Genomic DNA, 22,661 nt, shown 5'->3' with positions numbered 1-22,661 from the left:
TCAGCACTGCTGCCAGCCTTCTACTTCAGGAAACATCTCTCTGAAACGAGTAATAATTGCATTCTTTACTATTTCTCCTAAAAGAGTCAATCTATGGAAGAGACAAGGAGGGACACTTTTCCATGCTCCTTCCCCTTTCCTTTCTCTTTCTCCTCCAGGCTCGTTAAAATAACTCTTGAAAATTTTGAATATCCTTGGGATGTTCAAACCAGGATGTTTCTATTGCTATGTCTCCTGAAAGTGTTTAGGGTCTTCTTTAGGATTAAGCAACTATTTAAGTATAAAGCCCAGAGAATTGCCCTGAGGCTCAATAATTATGAGTGGCAGGGTGTATGGTATATTATGCACAAGTAGTTAGAAGAGTGGGCACCTCCTGAGTTTTGAAACTTAACCCCTGAACAATTATATAATCTTAAAAATAGGGTGGTGGGGTTTTTTTGTTTGTTTGTATGTTTGTGGGGTTTTTTGTTTGTTTGTATGTTTGTTGTTGTTGTTGTTGTTGTTGTTGTTGTTTTAATTATGCTGTCACTCTGGAAGTTCCAGAGACACACAAATCTCTGCAACATGCTGGGGGCTGGCTCAGGCCTATTGAACCCTGTTCAGCACTGTTCAGTACCCTCATGGGGAAGAAAAGGTCTCTGAATCTGATGACAAAATGACAGGTACTCTGGCCACTCCAAGCCCTAAGACAGGCCCTGCATCTAATCCAGAGAACTATTCCCTACCAATCTCAATTGCCCCTATACACAGTATGTAATATTGGATGCAAAGATCAGGTAATTTAGCAAGGGAAGAAACTCTGCTAAGAAGGGGAAGGAGGAAGAAGCGGACAAGGCATGCTATTCCAAAGCAGAGCCATCACAAGAAGAAATGGAGGAAGAGGTAGAACTCTGAAACAAGTTGGTAACCACCTGATCCCTGTCCCTGAGTGAGCTGTGAGTTATATGAAAATATATTTCAGCCATAGTCTAGGCAAGAATATTGTCACCTGGCTGCTTCAATGCTGGGATAACAGGGCTAGTTGCCTGGAATTACAGGGTAGGGAAGACAAGCAGCTAGTGTCTCTTTCTAGGGATGGGAGCATTGACAAGGTGATTGGAAAAGGGGCATGACCCTCACCCTCTGGAAGTCATTCCTGTCAGGTGTGAAGGAAATGTACACCTTCAAGGAAGATGTTCTGTGTCACCCAGGCAACTGGACCACTATGGAGAGAGGTAACCAGTACCTGAGGGGATTAGCTGTGCAGGAGGTGATTTGTTATGATCTGGAAAACAAGCAGATATCTAAAGGTCCAGATGAAGTCAAGTGTACACAAACCACATGGTGGAAGTATGTACAAAGTGAACCATCATCACATGCCAACTCATTGGCAGTAATGACCTGGAAGGAGATGGTCAAACAGTGGATGAACTGGCTGCCCAACTCTGGCAATGTGAAGAAAGTCTCTCTTCCTCCCTATCTCACCTGTATGGACCAGTATCTCAGCTGTTAGGAATAAGTGGTCCTCTGCTCAAAAAGAGGATATAGCAGGTACACACCATGGATCACCCTGTGATTTTACCTTCATGACCACAAAGAGAACATGAAGAAGTGGAATGGAAAACCTAACTCAATGCTAGAGTCACTGGTACACGAGTCGCAAGGAAAAACAATCATAAATGGGGCCCTTACAGGAAAATTCCTGCTCCAGTTTCCAGTGGACAGTTCCCCAGAGTGGCAGGGTTGATCCTACTTCTGGTCTTCATAGAGGGACTTACCATTTATATTTATAAGAAGTGAGTTACAAATGCCATGACCAGGACAAGAGGGGTCCTGCTTTAGTTAAGTGGAAAAAGAGGGTAACTGGGCTTACTGGACTGTGTGGATCTGACGGTCTGCAACATCAGACCCACAGCAGTGTTAAGTCTTTAACCAACACTGGTGCTCAGTGCACCCTAATGCCATCAAGCTATTCAAGGGCAGAACCCAGCTGGATTTCTGGATCCCAACAGCTGACCGTACTGGAGGCTGAAATCAGCCTGACTGGGAATGAGTGGCAACACCCCCACTGTGACTTGGCCTTTCTCCATCCTTGGCACAGATCATCTCAGGAGAGAGTGTTTCAAGGACCCAAAAGGGCACTGGTGCTTTTTGCTACAGCTGCCCTGGAGATGGAGGAAAATAAGCAGCTACCTATCTTGCCTGGTCTCTTGGAGGACCCTTCTGTGGTGGGACTGCTGATAGCTGAAGAACAACAGCTGTCGATTGCTATCACAACAGTGCACCGGCAGCCATATCACACCAAGAGTCCCTCATTCTCATCCATAGGCTTCATCAGCTGGGAAGCCAAGGAGTGATCAGCTCACAAGGAGTGATCACTCACCCTTCAATAGCCTCATATGGCCAGTGCAATAGTCTAATGCAGAGAGGGATTGACAGCGGGCTATTGTGGTCTGAACGAAGTTACACCACCCCTGAGTGCTGCTGTGCTGGACATGCTGGAACTACAATACAATGGAGTCAGTGACAGCCCAGTGGTGCCACAGCTGATACTGCTAATGAGTTTTTCTCAGCTCCTTTGGCAGCACAGTGCAGGCCACAGGTGTTTTCACTTGGAGGACTGTCCAGCACACCTGTAATCAGCTGCCTCAGGGGTTGAAAAACAGCCCTACCGTCTGCCATGGACTGATACAGACTGCACTGGAACAGAGTGAAGCTCCAGAACACCTGCAGTCAGTTGAGGACATCATTGTATGGGACCACATCTAAGGGATATGCAAATACCATATGGCATCATCTGACCAATAAAACTGGGAGAATTTGAATGGGGGCAGCCGATTACCTGGGGAAGGGCTGGGCATCGATTGCATTGTGCATCACTCATTCTGTGTATTCTTTTATCCTTGTTAATATTTTCCCTTCCTTTTCTGACCAATTTATGTTTTTGTTCTGATTCTCTCCCGCATCCCACTGTGGAGGAGTGAGCAAAAGGCTGTGTGGTGTTTAGCTGCCTGCTGGGTTAAACCACAACAACACAGTTTCTTTTCCCCCAGCTCTCTGCTGATAGAACCACAGTGATTTTCTGAGTTGAAGAAACTTTCAGAGATAGTGAATGTCTTTTTCTTTTTCTGCCTAAAGCCAAGTAGTGTGTCTGCTCTCTGCTATCATGTTGTACTATTAAATAGCTATTTATACTCTGGAAAAAAAAAGAAAGTAATAATTTCCCATAACTAGCTCAATGACCAGAATAAAAAAAAAAAAATTCCATGATTTGGAATCATTCTAGATGTAGGTTAAAGAAAAAATCAATTATGTAAGGATACATCTCCTTTGGGTGTAGATAATTAGTATTTGAATTCCAGTGTAACAGTTCTGAAAATATTTCTTTTCATAAAAAATGTAAAAGTAAATTTAAATTTATTTGATCAAATAAATTTAATTGCTTTTTATTTTAATTGTATTCTAAACATCTTTGGCTTCTTCATCCACAATCCACAGAGAAAGAGCTGTTCTTGTCATTGTTTACAAATAGAACTGCCTGGGGTTTAGGAAAAATCCATGCAAATGTCAGACTGTGCTGCTTAAGAATAATGAATTGTGTAATAGTATCTCTTCATCGATCACGTTAAGGCTGTTCACTGGTTGAAGAACTTCATTTTAAAGTCTTTTTTTATCTTGGGACTTTAACACAAATCACTTTTGGAAGTTTATTTTGATACATTTTGTTGTTCGCTTATGAGCAACAATTTTATTTGGCACCACGCTGTGCTATGAAGATATTTCTGTTTTAGGAATTCTTACCATGGAGTGTATGCAAATAATGCACATGGTTCTACTGTCTCTTAATTGGGCACTAATTTGGTTGTGCTGTATGTATTTCTGCATTCCCCCCCGTCTTTCAAGTCAAGGCACCAGAACACTGGGCTGTTGTTTTCATTTACCAAAGTATTGCCCTTTTCTGAATTTGTAATTGGTAGTGCAATGGATTCAGCTCAGGATGCTTTCCACCTAGCCATGTCATGGGGAGCTTTTTTGCTGTGTATTTGCAAAGTGATGTACCATGCAGCTCAGAGATTACAGTGCTACAAGGGATACAGTCTGATTTATTAACTGGTTTATTATCTAGTTTAACACATTTAAGAAAGGAAGAAAATGGAACCATAGGATCTTTTAACACTTAAAAGTCTCTTGTGCAAATACTTTTAATGCACAAGATGCTTGTATCTCATTTCTTCACAGATCCCATTCAATATCAATATCAAAATGATTCTCAGTGGGTGGATGGCTGTACCAGGGCCCTGAGCAAATCTCACCTCCTGTTAGCTTACCCTCTTCCTCAAGTTGTCTATCAAGTAGCCCAGAATGTACTGCAAAGGAACCCCTGTTTATTTAAACCCTTCAGTGACTCATTCCAGCCATTTTATTGTTGCTGCAAGTGCAGAGGAGGCCACCAAGTTGCTTAGAGAGATGGAGCACCTGTGCTGGGAGGAAAGGCTGAGGGAGTTGGGATGGTTCAACCTGGAGAAGAGAAGGGTCTGGGGTTACCTAATTGTGGCCTTCCAGTACCTGAAGGGAGACCCCAAGAAAGGTGGAGAGAGACAATTTACAAGGGCCTGTAGTGACAGGACAAGGGGGAATGGCTTCAAACTGAAAGAGGGTAGGTTTAGATTAGATATTAGGAAGAAATTATTTCCTGTGAGGGTGGTGAGAGCCTGGCACAGGTTGCCCAGAGAAGCAACCTGGTCTAGTGAAAGGTATCCCTGCCCATGTCATGGGGATTAAGAAAAGATGATCTTTAAAGTCCCTTCCAACTCAAACCATTCTATGATTCTGCGGTATGAAAACATGAGACAGAATATTTAGAAGAATATTTCCTATTTGGACTGTGGTCTGTGTGAAATGTAATAGATCTTTCTACTATTTGAAAAGTAATTTTATTTTTGTAGGTATATACTTTATATTCGCTTGTGATTATCTTTTTAGGAGGCTAAAAAAGTAATTTAAAGCAGTACCTGCAAATATTTTGCAACTTGAACAAATATTCTTCTTAAAAATATTATTGGATTAGGGACAATTGTTTTAAGAAAAGCATTATCCTTAATACTGTCCTATATACTTGAAATAAAAAATGTGGCATAGACCTAACGGGTTGGTGATGGATAAAATTATTCCTAAAAATTCAGAGTACTTTATGAACCCTTCCTTGTAATGTCCTGAAGCCTTTAAAAAGATATATTGCTTATTGGAACTTCAGGATTACTAAGTCTTCAAGATGGGTGAGTAATTACCGAAAATTTATAACAGCCAACATATTGCTGTGGAGACACTGACGTTGCTTTTCCCTTAAAATTAACAACTCACGTGCAGTGGCTTCGATTGCTCTGTTAGTGAGACATCAGTTTTGAAATACAAACGTGTTTTTTAGCCATTCAATCATTTTTACGGGCGGGTTTAGGGCCTGGTGCTGCATAACCACGTGGTGGAGCTGTTGAATAAATTTGGATTCTGACAGCGTAGTTCTGCCTGAGCGCTGCGTTATAGCTGCTGCCACTCCTGTTATCTCTGTGTGTGAACCTGCCTCCTACCATCTATTTGGGGATAATGAGGGGGCCTGAATGCAGAGGCAGATGTTGACAGTTCTTTCAGAAACAAGTTCAGAGGCAGAGAAACTCACGATAAAATAAATGCAGTCCAGGCCAATTTAGCGGTCCAGAATACAGCTCCCTATGAAGTGTATAAAGTGTGATGCTGTCACTGATGATTTTAATTGTCTTTTTTTTCCCCTTAGAAATCGTTCTTATATCAAGTAATAATGCATCTCTCTTAAAAATACATTAATTTATTTTTGAATGGAGATCTGCAAGATAACACCCCTGACAGAGAGGGGTGTTCATCCTCTGACATGACAAGCATGTAATGTAGTTCAGTAAGAGAAATACTTTTGGTACTTTATTCATTTAGGATGGCTCAAATATTTTTTTTCCAATTTCTATGTCACTGTTTAATTTATTACTTAGATTTGCCAGATGCCCTGGGTTATGTTTAAAGCAAACTGTTTCAGGGAGACTGCACAGAAAGCTCAAGCACTCACAAGACATTCACAGTTTCCTGAATAACATTTGAATCTTTGAGTCTCTGAGGCCACACGTGCTTTAGGAGAGATGAGTGAATAATAGCAATGCAGCCATCTGGCTGATGGTGGAAGCTTCAAGAGTCTCTATGGGCTTGCACGATTTGTGTCTATTCTTCCGAGTAATAAAAGGCAATATCAGAATCAGTTTGCATAGTCTGTCTCTTTTCAGTGTATTGGCTTGATGTATATTTGTGAGCTAGAACATGGAAGAATTCTCATAAAACAGTCAGAGGAGGCAAAGCTAGAAATTTATGTGTAAACACAGCATGGTGTGAAATTACCAATGGGCTGCTATGCCTGCAGCCAGAAATCCTTGTCTTGGATCAGTAAGAACTAAATTCCTCATGTCCATTTCTCCTCTGCCAAATCAAATGTATGAGACATTTGGAATACTGCTGCTGACAAAGATCTTTCTTTCTTAATTTTAAAATTATGATAACATGCTTTCAACGTGACTATATTAAACCAGTAATATTTCTAGGATTTTCCTTGCCAAATCATTGTTTTCTGTATTTCTAGTTACACCAGACCTCAGATTTTCCATAAAATTGCACACTTGACGCCTTAGTTGTGCTTATGTTACAGAGTTCTGACACTACCATTAATAACAGATGATGTTACAACTTGACATGGTAAGTAGGTTTGTATCAGATGCTGTACCAAAACACAATTGCTGACCCTTTAAATTTTATGTTCACTGTTTAAATCTTGTAGCTGATCTTGTTTGTATACTTTGGCCCACATCCTGATACCAAATCAGTGGGACTCCACTTGTCTCTCTGGTATTGTTTTAGGTTGTGTTAACATAACATGAGCTGACTTACCCTATTTATCATTGTAGAACAATGGGCAGCTAATTTATTAGCAGATCAAGGCACAATACCCAAACCACGATCATTTCTAGGAACTAGAACACCATTGCATTCCTATACATATAATTTTATTCCCCTAAAGGAGACTAACTAATGTTTCTATTAACAGGTTTACTGCTCTGAGAGGCTTTGAAATCTTAAGGCAATAAAACCACATACAGGTAAATAATGCAATCCTCAGCAGGACAGTGGGGGGGGAGAAAATACGACGGGAAGAACCTCACTGGTCAGGAGAAAGGCAACTTAATAAAGCAAAAATTCTGTCTTTCCAATCAGCAGGCAATGGCCAGTCACTTCCCCTGCTGAAGCACACTTAGCAGCTGTTTTAGAAGGCAAACACTGTAAATAACAAATGCCCTTTCTCTTAGCTTTTATTGCCAAACAGGTGTCACGTGGCATGGAATATCCCTTTGTCCAGTTTGGGTCAGCTGTCCCTGGATAGGTTCTGTCCCAAGCTCTTGCCCACCCTCAGCCTACTGGGGGTAGTGTTGGAGAGATGCCCTTGATGGAAGCACTGCTCAGAAGCAGCCAAAACCCTGTTGTGTCCTCAACACCCTTCTACCTATAGATACAAAACCCAGCACGACGAGGGCTGCTATGGGGAAAATTAAATCCATCTCAGCCAGAGTCACCACAACCCCTCCCTTTCCCTCCCTTTGGTTTCTCCACTAAATACAGAGTCATAGAGAGGTTTGGGTTGGAAGTGACCTTTAAAGATCCTCTATTCTGACCACTCTGTTGTGGGTTTTTTGCAGCATGACTGAAACAAAAGTTCTTACTCTGAATATCCATTGTTATCCAATCAGAATGGCATTGTTTTCTGCAATGTAACATAAGGTTGATTCCTTAGGATATTCCCAAGCAAAAGGAGAAAAGGAAGCACATAAACACTTTAAGTGCTTATGAACACTTAAGTTATGTTTATAAACAATTTAAGTGATTATGAAGTTGTTGTGGTTTTGTGGATTTCTGTCTCCAGGTATGAATTTGTGTTTTCAGCTGTATACTACTGCTTGCACTTTGTGTAAATTAGTAAAAAATCAAAAGAATTTTTCATGTTCAGAGTTTTATTATTTTGCTATGAGTTTGGGGTATGTATGTGTGTTTTCTAGGGGGGATTGTCTTATTTTTTGTTGCTGTTTTGTGGAGTTTTTTTAAGATTTGCAAAGTCAGTTTCAAAATTGCAAATTAATTTCTAACTTAATTAGAAAGTAATTAAACAATAACTCCTTTATTTTCATTGTCTTGCCAGTATTCAATGAAAACACAAATTAAAGGAGCAAAAAACACTTGTAGTTAACAACACGTAACATTTGAAAAGCAATATAGCAAACAAGACTAAAAGAGAGAGGCTGAAGATAAGACCAGCTTTTCTGTGATTTTCTGTGATTTTCTGTCTTAGGTAAACTTCAAATTGAAATGAGAGAGTGGTCTTTTTAAAGGGCTATGACAAAACTCAGCATTCGTGTGTATGAACATTGCTGAGAAGTACGAGATGAGAGGCACAGCTTATGAAGAAAAATCAAAAAATTGAGTGTGGCTTTAAAAGGGAATAAAGTGACAAAGTTAAATTCTGTCAGCTAGTCATTTAGTTGTGAATTTAATGGAGAGTTTCAGTAAACATTGGAAAAATAAGAGCATTTGAAGACAATAATTGACATAGGAAAATAAAATCACTCATGACAGACCACAGCCCTTTTAAATTATGATCACAACTCCCATCATCCTGACTGATACATTATTTTCACAGGAGGTCTGGTGCTTGGTACCACTATACAGTTTGGGAAAGAGGAAAGAAGGTTTTTCTTTTATTTCTGTTCACAGCTCAGCGTTTGGCAAGAAACAATTGATGACAGAAACTGACTGAGCCGTATCAGCCTCCTATCAAAAAATCGCCCAAATTTCCCATCTCTGTCAAGCCTTACAGACTTTCCTCTCCTCACCAATGTCTTCCTCAAATATGTTTTTCCTGGACATGTCTTCCTACATACTGTCAATCCCATAGCTATTTCCCTTTTCCAAGTATTCATGGTGCTTCTCTCAGCTGGTGGCTGCAGCTATTTAAGAGGTCCATGTTTGATTCAGATGAGTCATGTGCTTTATCCAGTTTCATCTGTGGTCTCTATTACCTGTGTCTATACTGGAGAGTGTGTAACTGTGTAAAAAGAGGGTCACAAAGAGAGTCACAAAGAGTAGATCAATAGATGGAATAAGTTTGCCTCTGACCATGTGATTTTCACCAAGTTTAGCATTGTTATTTAGCCTGTCTTCTCAAAAATTGTATTATCTTCCTCTTTTAAGTAAAATACATTTTTTCTTGTCTCAGTAGGCATGCTTCCAGCATCACCCAGTGAAAACATTCATGTCAGCATCAGTTTCTTCCTGTACTTTAACTGCATTTTAATCATTGCTCAGTGTTATTTTTGTGATTTATTACTTTTTGCTGTCCATGCTTAATAAAATAATACTTGTCTCTTTTATTCATTTTCATACAATAGCTCAGGGTTTTTTATAGATGCTTATTTTTAAGACCTTTCTTTTTCCATATTTTTTGCTTATAATATGCTAATTCAATATAAGTGGATTTTTACTTTTCTGGTTTTTATTTAAATTCTCAGTCCACAGCGGAAGTCTTTCCATTAGTTTCAATTACCTTTAGATAGAAGAGCAGGAATATGCAGACAAATATAGAAAGTTTTGGAAAGGCTTGGGTTTTTTTTCAATTGTTGTTCTTAATAGAAACATAGTCACCTTTTCCATCTAAGATCATCTATTCTCCTCTGCATCATTTTGTAAAGTCCTAAAAAGAAATTAGGGCAAAGAAAAAGTAAACATGGAAATGTCCATGACAGGAGCAGTCAGTTCATCTGTGGTATATCTCTCTTCTTCCACAGTGAGACATTGAAACCAGTTCAATATTTTAGTATCCTCTGAGGACATAGGCACCTTCTGCATTTCTGCTTTCGTGACAGAGATCAGCCAGGAACAACATATTCTGTAGTAAAAGAGCTGAATTCATTATTGCCCATTTACCTCTGCGAGAAAAATGACCATGTCAGGTACATTCAACTAAACACAACAGATCAGTTTTCTGGTGTTACGCAGGAGCTCAATACAAAAATAAATTTTGCATAGGATACATTTTTTCTAACTTTATATTTCCTGTTTTCATCCATCTGCAAGAAAGTCTCCATGCTGTTGTTCTGTGTCGTGTCTTCTGTACATGACCAAGGGTTCTGACTCCTTCTTACACTGGATAATGCCTTTAAGTTCCCTAAGGGTCAAAGCAGATTTAAAATCAGAATTGATTTTTTGTTGTTCTTGCTTGTTACTAAAAAATAAAATTATTAATAAAGCAACTTTTATGTCAGCTTTAGTAAGTATCACCTTATCTGATTTCCACTCCTGTTAAAAATGTGGCACAACACAAAAGGTAATTTTAATGCAGTCAGGCCAAAGCATGTTTCTTTTTATAAACCAGAACAAAACAGAAGTGCTCAGAATATCATAACAGATAGCAATCTAAAAAATCAAGGACCAAAAAAACCTGGCAGCTGATCAATTTGAGAGTGATATGATGATTATAGTATATGAATAACATGAAAATAATTTTAGGACTTTTTAAAAATAAGTGGAATGATCTCTTCTTTCTGAGTTCAAGAGGAAAAAATCTGTCTGACAATTAATAACTTCGAAGTGACAGCTCTGAGGGATAGTATAGTTTTTTTTTTTTAATGTTAGCTTTTTACAGACTACACACACACACACATTTACAAAACAGAGCAACATGTTTACATTATTAGGGACTAACTCCTAAGAGATACCATATACCCTTTGCTCCCACAATGTTGTAAGTCATGGAAAGTATTTGACATCAGCTAAAAATATGTCCTCAAAATATAAGTAGGCTATCTGCACTTCTTAATAGCATTTTATTGAAATAACAGGTCATCATATGTATGAATAAATCAGCAAATGTGGGTCATATTAATTAACCTATTCCAACTGTAAAGAGTTTTCCATTGAATGCTCTAAAAGTATTTAGAAAAAGAAACAAACAAAACTCAGAGGGTGATGATACTGAAACATAGGCTTGACAAATAAGTCACAGTCAAATACATGACAATTTCTGTAAAACTCTTTGGTATATCAAATCAATAGAAAAATGGCATAGGGTGGAAATTCGCAAGCAGTAACTGGAAGTATTTTTGCTATCCAAGATATGATGATCTACAGAACGTTAGAGGAAGCTGCTGGGAGGTTCTCTCACAAATCAGCAGTTCGTTACACTTTGCTTATTTGATCAAGACCAGTAATTCTGTGGATAGAATCAATATTCACAGGATTGCATGAGTTTATTTCTACTATAACAATTAAGATACCCTTATTCTCTATGAGCACAAATTTCTCTAAGTACAAATTTCTGTAGCTAATCTATAGTCTGTCCTGAACATATACATATTTGTACATATTTATACATATACATATTTCTATACACACACACCTACTGTTTTCCATTTCTTCTTTTAGCCATGCAAGAAGTAGTATTATAAGTATTTTTAACACTTATAGCTCCTGAAAATATTCTGGAAGAGTAGAAAACAGTGATTTTTATTTTTTTTTGGGGGGCTAAATTTTTTCCTTAAGTGAACCTCAGTCCTTCAATGGAGATTTATAGTACAGTTATCTTTCTCTGCTTGCTCATTAGTAACTGACCCTTGGACTCACTTCTATTGTGTTCTCCACTCTAAATATGTCAGAACGGACAGTTAATTTTCTTCCTATTGATGCTTTTAAAAAAAATTATCATAGTTTATACTCTGTTGATAACAATTTGGATATTATAAAATTCTTTTATTTATTTTCCCCTTCTGTACATGCATACAAGAAACAGGAAACATCATCTGTTCATATTCTAATATCACTGGATTTGCTGACAGTTTGTTTGACACTGTTTATTTTCTTCATCAAAACTGAAGCTCTTGAATTTTCATTATGAAATGCTTTTATTTATTTTCACCTTGGCCTCTTTTCTATTTCTATCTTCTTTTTTTTTGGTTGGTTTGGTTTGATTTGGTTGGGGTCTTTTTCTCAGAAATTTGACAAGGAAATCTCACTTCTATTTTAGGACTCTAAGTTTCTACATTGCTTTTATTGATATATCATGGAATCGTAGAATGGTTTGGGTGTAATTCTCCTGCCACAGGCAGGGACACCTTTCACTAGACCAGGTTGCTCAGAGCTCCATCCAACCTGGCCTTGAACACTGTCAGGGATGGAGCATCCACAGTTTGAGAAACCTGTGCCAGTGCCTCACTACCCTCACAGTAAAGAATTTCTTCCTAGTATCTAATCTAAACCCACTCTCAGTTTGAAGCCATTCCCCCTTGTCCTGTCACTTAACACTCTTGTTAATAGCCCCTCTCTATCTTTCCTGTAGGCTCCCTCCATTTGACACCACAATTAGGTCAAAGCCTTCTCTTTTCCAGGCTGAACAACCCCAATTCTCTCAGCCTTTCCTCACAGGAGAGGTGCTCCATCTCTCTAAGAAACTTGGTGGCCTTCCTGTGGACTTGCTCCAATAGATTGACTTCCTTCCTGTAATAACATTCATGATACCAAACATTGTGTTCAAAGATTCAAAAAGACAGAGGAATCTTGAAGATGCCATGAATCTCATCAGCGAACTGGGTCAGCCAGCACTGACTGCACCAAGGGCAAATGAACATAGATTGACATGATTGGTCCTAAAACTTACTCTTAAAAATTGTCTTTCTACCAATAGTTCTAGTACCACTAATCAGTGCAGTAATTCCTTTGAACCTATGTTTGCCTAAAACCGGTTACTTTCAATAAGTTCTTCAAGATGCAGATCAGGGGTCTGGTTTTACAGGACTGGCAGCAGGCTCATCTCCTAAGAAACTTTATGACATTTTTATTTTCCAATACATAGAACAATCTTTCAGTTTCCAGTGAAAGGACAAGAGATTCAGAACCTACTCCTTTGAGTACACTTTGTGAAACAACAGGAAAATAAGCAACAATAACCACAACCTTTCTTAAGTTTGTAAAGGTTAGTAGGTGGTTACATATCCAAATTTCCATTCCAAAGGACAAAAAAAGGCATCTTTGATTGATAGTTTTAAAAGCTATAAAAAAGCTTAAATAAACCTGTCAAAGGAAGGATCCACTTGCTGAGAAGTTTATGGGCAAGAATAAAAGCCCGATTGTGTTCTTACAAGAAACTCTCACTTGCTGCACCCACAGGTAATCTTTTTCATGCTAGACAGAAAACACCAATCTCCAAATGCAGTTAGTATTATGAAAGCTGCAGAGAGATCTTCCTGCAATAGGAGAACAGCTGTGAAAGAAGAGCAAATAATTTACACAATAGCCTGGACGATGGACATTTCTTCATATTATGGTACTCTTACTCATAATTTGCATGTATTGTATTTCTCCAGATAACCAATTAGGCTGATAAAATTAATGTTAAACTGAAGTTTTTAAGAACATCACTGTCCTAATGGGACAGCCTTGTACAAAGTCACATACCCACCAATATTCCTTTCTCTTCTCCTATTAAACAAATCATTCATTTTATATTAGTTCCCTCAAATCTCTTCTATAAACTCTTAAAATGATTAATCTTGTAATCCCTTGTTTTCAAGAGTTTTAGTATAGTGATGATCCTTATGCATATTGAATTATGAAGTATATCTAATTTGTAACATCAACAAACTCTAATTCTTTTCTAAACAGTGTCATTCTGATTAATACAGTACATATATACAAAAATCTAATCAAGACTCGAGTGATTACGTAATCAAACCCAGCAAATTCTTTTTATTATTTAGTAGTTAAACTTTAATTAATTTATTAATCCTTTTGGTTTTCAGATGTTCTTATCTTTCAGAAATCTGACAGATAACTGTTTTGGTGACACTATCAAGTTTATTGTCTATGTGGCTAATAGATGCTTACTAAGTTCACGTAGACCTTCTAAGCTTCCAGTAATTCTGTCTTTTTGCCTTCTGCATCCGATGTCTGCTCTTCAAAGGACAGGGACCTTAACAGGACTCCTAAGAAATACATCTTCAGGAATCCTGTATATGAATGAACTGGTGTCTTATACTACAAATGAAGGGAATAGGGTCTAGAGTAATTTCTATTTCTTTCCCTATTTAATTGATGGTTAATAAGCCCCAAATTGCAGCAAAGTCCTGCAAAAATTTCTCATGGTTTCCAGCTGGTAAAAAACCTGACATTACAAGTCATGAGTGTTCGTAGGCACTTCCATTTTGGAGTGCCCAAATATCAAAGCAGTAATGTACAATAGGTAGAACATGCTCTTGGAACCAAAATGCTCTTAATCACTGTTTACTCTGGAAGTTCATGAAAATTTTAGTTCTCTGTCTCATACTGTGTGGAGAACAGTACAACCTTAGAGTCCCACAACCTTAGAGTCATTTTAGTCCTCTTAGAGGTAAAAAATACCCATCCTGAAAATTACTAAATCTAATTAAGACATCCATGCTGTAGTAATGAATTTTCTGTGCAATTTAGTTAACAAATTCAATAGATTTGCATTCATGAGTATATAGATTGTGACTTATTTAATGTGGTTTGCATTGTATTGCATTTCTATTGTCTTTTATATTAAGGCACTATATATCAAAATGTTTGAATAGTATAAGGTGCTGAGAGAAGAAGGATATAAATTCCAGACACTATGTGGATAGTATTTAGGCCTTTAAGAAGGAAAATAAATATTCAATTCTTTACTAAGACTAAGAGAATAGAGCTGCACACATTACTATGAGCTCCATCCATCACATAGTTTTTTTAGACAGAATTCCTAAAACAACCTGTGGAGATTTATGGTTGGACATCAGAAACATCATGCAGCTTATTCTTTGCTCGTCAGAGCTTTACAGAAGCATGAAAGTGTAATCTGCACCATATTCATAAAAGTAGTTGTATGAACTGCATAAAAATACCCACATGAGTAAAACAGACACAAAGGATCTCCCCTATAGTGCAGAACTGTAGTGGTGGACAAGTAAGATGATTAAGAAGAAAGACCCTGTAAAAGTAAATTTGGGGTTAAAATTGATCCTTTCAGAATATACATGTGTGTGTATTTGTGGGAGTGCATGAGTGTGTTGACATAGACTCACATTCATAACCAAAATGCAATAAAAGTCTGTCAGTTTTAAGCCATTTCATCTTGAAATAGATCACAAAATAGGTGAAGATGGCAGAGCTGTTTACTCAAGGGATTCTGTTTGGTTTGTTGCAATGAAGTTCAAGGAGAATTGAAATAAAATCCCTCCCTCCTGAGCATATTTTCAGCCATTTCTAGTGACTACACATACATCTATGTATGTAATGACTTGAGACTGTGAGACTGATATTACAGTTCACTTTGCTTACATTCATGAACTAAATTTAGCAATGATTGCACAAGTGTAATTAAAGGAAATTAGATATGGTATTATTAAAAGGCCCTAGTTGGTTTTATATAACTTTGTATTGCATTAATAGAAAATATGTCTGAAAAAGTAAGGCTTCAAAATCTCTTAAAGTGCCTCAAAACCTATCCAGTGTTAAAGCACTTACAGATAGTCCTTTTGACTGATGTATGAAATTCATGGAAGGGTAAAAATTGGCCAATAACATAAAAGTTGACTTCAATTTGCATTTTAAGGTCTCACTGGTTAAAACACTGAGTGATATAAAATTTATTTGGATTTATCTCCCACTTTAGAAAGCCGTATGCTACATAGATCTCATACTGTGAACTGCTGTTTTTTTTAAGACCTTATAAGCTGAAACATGTTGCTTCTTCAAAGAGCTCTCACTGAAGGGAAATCAAGTCATATGTGGAATCTATACAAGTATCTACATAACAAATGTTATATCCAAGAATATTCAAAATTTTTTTTCAGAGTAGCAGAATTGAGAAATGAAGTGGTAAAGGAAAAAAATACAATTTTCAGGTCCTTAAGTGCACTAGTAAGCTTTAATGACCCTAACCAGCCTCCCCTGGGGCCTCCTCATTCGTCCCTGGACAAGGAGGGTATTTAGGCTCAGTTCAGCAGCATTGGCTCTTGTTTGAGCTACGCTGGAGGTCAGCTGATGCTTATCTCAGTCACACAATCTCATGGAGCCCCTTGATCTGCAGCCTGGCTTTGCTTCAGCCCTTCTTTGTCACTATGGACATCCCCAGAGATCACCTGATCACTTGATAACTGTCTCATCATCCGTAAGTTGCCTTTGGGTCTGGATTCTTGGGTGTCCCTGGCTACCATTTGTGAGTATGTCCTGCTCTCCAGTTCTACAGGACACAGCCCTGTCCCTGCTCCTTCTGACTGCTCAGCTCCCATCTCCTCTCCCTTAGGGAACAGTCCTGCTCTTGCCTCTCTGTGACAGGAACAGTAAGGAAGAGTAAGAGAATTGTTGCTTAGATAACTGCTCAGCTAAGACATTTTAAAGAAAACTTGCAGATGTTTCAGAAGCGACTTCCATAGTCACAGGAAGTGCATAAAGCAGCCTGATAGTAGTGTTCTCACATCTGTGTTTGACACAAAATAAGATTCTCAGCTATTATAAGGACCCTCTGGGGAATCTTTCTGTTTGGGACTTTGGCTCAGGGTCCATTTAGAGGTAGGGCAACTAAAAGCAGTTCTTTTCCTCTAATGACTGTGGTATGGTCTCTCTACTGTTTGTTCTGAGAGAAATACCTAACACCTGAACCAAGGACTTTCAAACTAGTAACCTGGTAAAATATACTTTAGAGATGAGAATTAGTTCAGAAAGTTGTCTCCTCAGCACTTGAATATTCTTTTTATTATAGGTCCAATATATTTTGTACTTTATAAAATCATAATGTCTGTTCTACATGGTGACTGGAATGGCAATAAGCTCGTCTCTGTAAAGGCTTACCTCATTTATCTGTCTGACCTTATAGGGTTTATTCAAGTTTGTCTTAATTTGTGAAGTATACTTGGAACAATATTTAGTAGGCTACTTGTTTTCCTTCTCACATTCTTTCTGGAATGGGTTATTTTTCTGAAGCTGACCCTCTGACTGTTACAGTCCCTATTGCTTTTGTTACAGGCCTTTGGTATTGGATTTCAGGGCCCTAATGGACACAAAAAGAGGACTTTATTGAAAATCCCAATGGGGTGTATATTACAGCCTTTCTGAATGGTGATAGATGTCTATAAAGTTAGGAGCATTAGGAGTTTCTGAAAAAGCCCATCAAGATGTTTTTCTGACAAGATGATCACACTTTTTGATGATTTTCATGTTCTGACAGAGTATCTATTGATAGAATATCTATTGATTGATATTCTCTATCTTCAACAGTTTATTATAAGAAACTTCATCTCAGTTCACCCAGTTATTTGAAATCTTTCTCTTGAAATTATCACTCTGTAAAAATGCTGATTCTTGGCAGTGCATTATCTGAACTACTGCTTGCCTGTTCTGTAGTTGAAAGGTTACCTTTCGAAAATCTGAAGTGGCCCTCTCATAATTCCCACCATTTCTCTTAATTTCAAGCTGCAACAGAGAGTCAGCTCCAGCCTAAGTCTATCATGAGTAACAGCATTTTCTTTCTTTCCTAACCAGTGGAGGCACCTGATCTCAGGAGCTGATGTTTGCAGTCTGCAGACAGCTGAGAAAATAAGTGCCATTGTCAGGTGAACGTAAGTACTGCTCCTGCCTTGTGCTGATCATTGCAGATATAAACTCTCCCTCTCTAGGGTGGGGTGGCAGAAAACAGAATAAAACATTGCCAACTCCTTTTGGTCCCTGAAGATGGAAGAAACAATATAAACCATTCAAAGTGTGAACTGAGTCCCCTCTTTCCTATCACTGACTTCCTCCCTCGACTAAACTGTGATTCATTACTATTAAGACAGCAGCAGTACTTGAAAACCAGTTCATGGAAATTTTTCAAAAGTCAAAGAAAATAAACCCCTTTTCTAGCAGCAATGTTTCTGTTTTCTTTTAATTCAGCAGAATTGTATAAAGGAAAGAATTTATCTTGTTTGTGGTTCTCTTAGACTAAAAAACATGCCCTTCACAGCTAGGTATTCAGTGAACCTTTGAGACTGAGCAAGAGTATATCATACACTTCATTTTGCTTTAATGTAACTGAGAGACCTTGGAAATGTTGCTTTCTAAGACTAGTTGGTCCTTTCTATATTTAGAGAAAAATACTATGAGAAAACTTAAATAATTGAAAGTTAAATAGTTGAAAAGGCTCAATTCTCCTGGAAAAACTAGCAACCCCAGCGAAGCTGGACTTGAGAGATAATTTATGAGTATGCAATCTAAGGGAGAACCTAGAGGTTTTGTTTTGGTGTATCTCAGTAAAGACAATTAGAGCTATGCAGCAGTAGTTCAAAATAATGGGTTTGTTTTATAGTAGGGTTTGTGCCAAATTCTTTTATCAGAGACCTACTGGCAGAGGGAGTTCATAAGGTCAGTAAGCTTATGCTTCTCATCATGCCAGATGCCAGCTGTGGCTGCTAAAAAGGAAGGGGTAGTGGTTGAGGTGTTCCACAGGAGAGAGAAATATTTCTTGCTGGCAAATTTGACTAGAGCAGATATCATCTATATTTTACAGTTAGTAAGGAGCTCTGCAAACATCTTCCCTCCTCCAAGGCTTCTGGTGTGGGAGGTAGTGCTGGGATCAGAGAAGGAGACTCCAGCAGAGGAGCTGTTATGTAGATAAGCAGCTGCCTTTACTGTGCTCCTCCAGCTTCGTTAAGATTGGGCTCTGAATAAAATCTGCAGGAGTCTGACAAGTACTTCTGAAAGATACTTTGCTATGACAGAGACAGGAAAATATATTCGAGAATGTTTTTTTTAAAAGTGTTGGGATCAAACTAAGAAGATTTTCTTACTCTTTTAGATCAGTTTATTATTATCATTCATGGAGAATCATCAATAATGTAAAATTCTACTGTGATTGAGGAAACAACTTTGATTATTTTTCAGGAGGATTTTTGCCAAGTGCTGTGTGAAGTAAAGCTTGTAGAATAATAAATCTTCTCCAAACTGTTGCTTTAGACATACCATTTATCTATTATGATACTTAATCTGTAGTGTAGATGTGCAGCCAAAATACAAAGTCTCATCTTGATGAGATTGAATCAATAATATTTTTAAACACTTGGAAATGTATTTGCCTCGTGTTTCCTGAATATTCTAATCCTTTGAATACCAAAAATTATTTTTTCTTTTTTCTGTCCTGCTTGTAATTTAAAGTTCCTACTAGGCTTTTATGACTTTTGTACCGGGGATCATGACTATCCTAATTCTGAGTTGAAATTATTAAATGTTTTGATACAGTATCCACAATGAAACATAAAAAAAATTTTCAGACAGCTAAACAACTTTTTAAAAGTTTCTTTGGTTTATAGAACTGCACTGGCAATCTATTTTTTACTGAGAAAAGAAAAAAGAAAAGGATTTCTTTTTTCTCCTACGTGTCCTACCGAGATGTACTCATATGTAAAACTTAGAAAAATGTAAACAATGTGTCTTATACAAAAAAAAAGTAATGGGCTAAAGAACACAGTAAAAGTAGAGTTGATAGAGGGCACAAAACAACATGATTTTAGAAATCCATCACACGAAGAGCTGAAAATTATAAAACATTTAAATGTAAAGTAAGTTTCTTCTAAAACTTATTCATTACTTCATATCTGAAAAAAAGCAAGATGTATGTTCTTGCTTTAAAGAAAATGTATTTAATGTTCTTTTAATGATCTATGTATGGCTTCACTCTTGGAGTCCAGCAAGGACTTAATAACTTGCAAAGAAATTTCATGTTTCTTGTGAATAATTTAAAAATTCAATAAAGAAAACTTATTGTTATTTCAATTAACTGCTACTCCCTGATTCACTTTGTTTAATCAGGAAAATGGGTTAAAAGGTGACTTTTTCACTAAACCCAAACTTTCTTCAACTCACCATTGTTTTATGTGAAATGGAGCTTTTTCTTTGGCTTGGTGAGGAAGAAACTGAAAATACATTTGTACATCTTTATTTTTTGAAATGGATTCTCTCTGCTACTTGAAGTGACTTATAGGAACGTATAAAATGAGAATGGAAACCCCACAGTGCAAATAGAACTTCCTTTTCGAATATGTGCTTTCAAAGCCTTCATGCCAAATGCATCCCCGGTGTAAATCAATTTCAGCAGCATTACACCGGGGAACAATTCAGATTTTCCTCTCCATGTCAGTGACCCACTGGTAATATCAATCTGTCTGCCATGCTACTTTCAATTTTGTTTCACTCACATTTACAGAATTAGTTACACTTTATGGCAGAAAGTACTAAGATAGCTTTTTTCCCCCCAATACCTTCAGGAGTGAGTGTAGTGTGAATGAATTGCTCTTTTATTTATTTTTTTTCCACAAGATAGAAGGAGCAGGTGAAAAGAATTAATAAAGCAATTGCCAAATTGCAAGGGTCATTCGTGTGTAGAAAGCCATAAATTAACTGGTTCTTAGGGGAAATTACCTTCTGCCTTTAAGGTGTTGCCTTTTAAAAATTATTGCTAAACTCCTGGGAAATAACAGTTTGAAAGTTCAGAAAAGAAAAAGCTGAACTCCTTTTGTATTTGCAGATATGTCAGAAAAAAAAAAGAAAAAAAGGTCTGGAAGAACTTGTAATAATAAACATTTAAGGAAAGCTACATAACCATAAATACCTGTTTGCATTTAGAAAAGTTGGCTGAAATAGGTGTAATAAATCCCTTCTGTTTAGACAGGGTAAGTCCATGATGTTTGGACACCAGTTTACTACCTGAAGTATATAAATCTGCCAAATCCTAATGGTTTTCGTGAGATCCTTTCTTACTCTCCTTAAAACATTTTTTTTGTTTTAAAATAGATATTAAAAAGATTTATTTTATATAGGTGGAGTAGAAAACCACAAAAATAATTACTTATCTAATACAAAATTCTTTAGGATTTTCTTGAGGAACACTGATAGTAGGAATACTCTTAAGAAAAAAACTGTAGCTCTGCTAGATCATTATATGGCAAACCCAGATTGCTAAGAATAAGCTCCTAAAAAGCAATAAAATCTGTAACAGGGTACTGGTCTCTCTTGGTAGCTGTCCTGAGAAATATCACAGTATTCTTGGACCTGAAAGAGTAATTTCAGCTGGTATCAATTGATATGGCAAAAGGAGTCACATATATACAATAGTTTGAAACAGCATCCTCACGAACTCTCTTTACTGCTATCACCATTCTTAAGCAGATACTCAGTTAATGGACAGTTGATTAAAAATATGTTCTATAAATGATTTTAGGCTGCATAATTTTAAGCCCTCACTTTAGTCTTTTTTCTCCCTCAAATAGACACTTGACATATTATTACAATAGAAAAACATGGAATTGTAAGGAGAAAAATGCACATTTTGCATTTTAGTAACCAAGAGGAAGCTTGAGACTATTTTTCCTATCCCTTATTGTCAAAAATAAAGTTAGAGAAAGTTTTTTATATATTTTGAAAACTTCAATTATTCTTTAGTGGACCAGTGTGTAACTGTTTGGCTCATTGCTACTTTTAAAGACTCTACCAGAGTCTTCTTTCTTTGAGACGGGAAAGAAAAAGATCGGAAGCTTTTTTCTAATTTCCAATGAATTTTATTATAGCTATTCTTTTTTTTGCCCTTTGGTTTAACAAGCATTTTCTTATCTGGTGTTGATCACCTCCTTGCTTCCCAAATTGTATTTGCATTCCTTCTCTGTCAGTGTATATGATCAAGAAGTTAAATTCTATTACTATCCACTGAGGTTCTTCTGATTGTACAATTTTGCAGTTAGTTGCAAAAGTTCAGGTCTGGTGCATTTTGTCCTGAATGTGGATGACCAATAATAAATTTATCCTATTATTTTGTAGAGGTCTTGCTTAATCATGAGCACTCCTCCCTTTCTTAGAAATGCTTTACCAGATAGAAAAATGTCAGTGTGAATTTAAAAGTGGTTTATGATTGACCACACTGATAATGCAATGTCAAACTGTGTTCAGTATGCAATCCTTGCTCCTCTTCCTATAATTTCCGTTGAGAAGGTTTGTAGCAGGAATTCAGAAATCATATTAAACTGTGTAATATGGTACTTTGTACTACTAAATGTTATCAAGTCTATTTTATTTCCTTCCTTGAAGTCTGCAGGTTCCTCTAGCATGACATTCTAATCCTCTTTTGTGTTGATGTGCCTGACTTCATGCCTTCAACAGATTTCATTAACAGGCTGTTTCCATTTCCCTTGTCAATAAAATCAATTATGTTCTCTGAGTCTGATTTTCAGTAAACTGGCTTATAAAACATAGCTCTATGGTTTCATCCCATTTTATTCTGTCTTCTGTTTATCCCCTTGCCTAATTTATTAGACTTCTAAGAAATACTAATTTAGAACATTATCTAAAGCCATGGTACTATTGTGGCATTTCAGAATAGGCTGCAAGAGATAGAATCTTATCTGTAGTCACCAGTATTCCTAAATGGATATTCCTTTGACTGCTCTGTTATCAATCTAACAATACTGAAAGTACAGTGCAGTTGCAAAAATAGTTTGTAATCATGGCAAATACAATATCCTTTAAATAGAGTAAGTTGCACAGAAATATCTTCCATC

This window comes from Empidonax traillii, unplaced genomic scaffold, assembly GCF_003031625.1.
Source record: "Empidonax traillii isolate 1590-97213 ecotype Southwest subspecies unplaced genomic scaffold, ASM303162v1 scaffold176:size2985712, whole genome shotgun sequence".
In the NCBI taxonomy this organism is placed as follows: domain Eukaryota; kingdom Metazoa; phylum Chordata; class Aves; order Passeriformes; family Tyrannidae; genus Empidonax; species Empidonax traillii.
The sequence above is the reverse complement of the archived record's forward strand: the minus strand, read 5'-3'. Positions refer to the sequence as shown.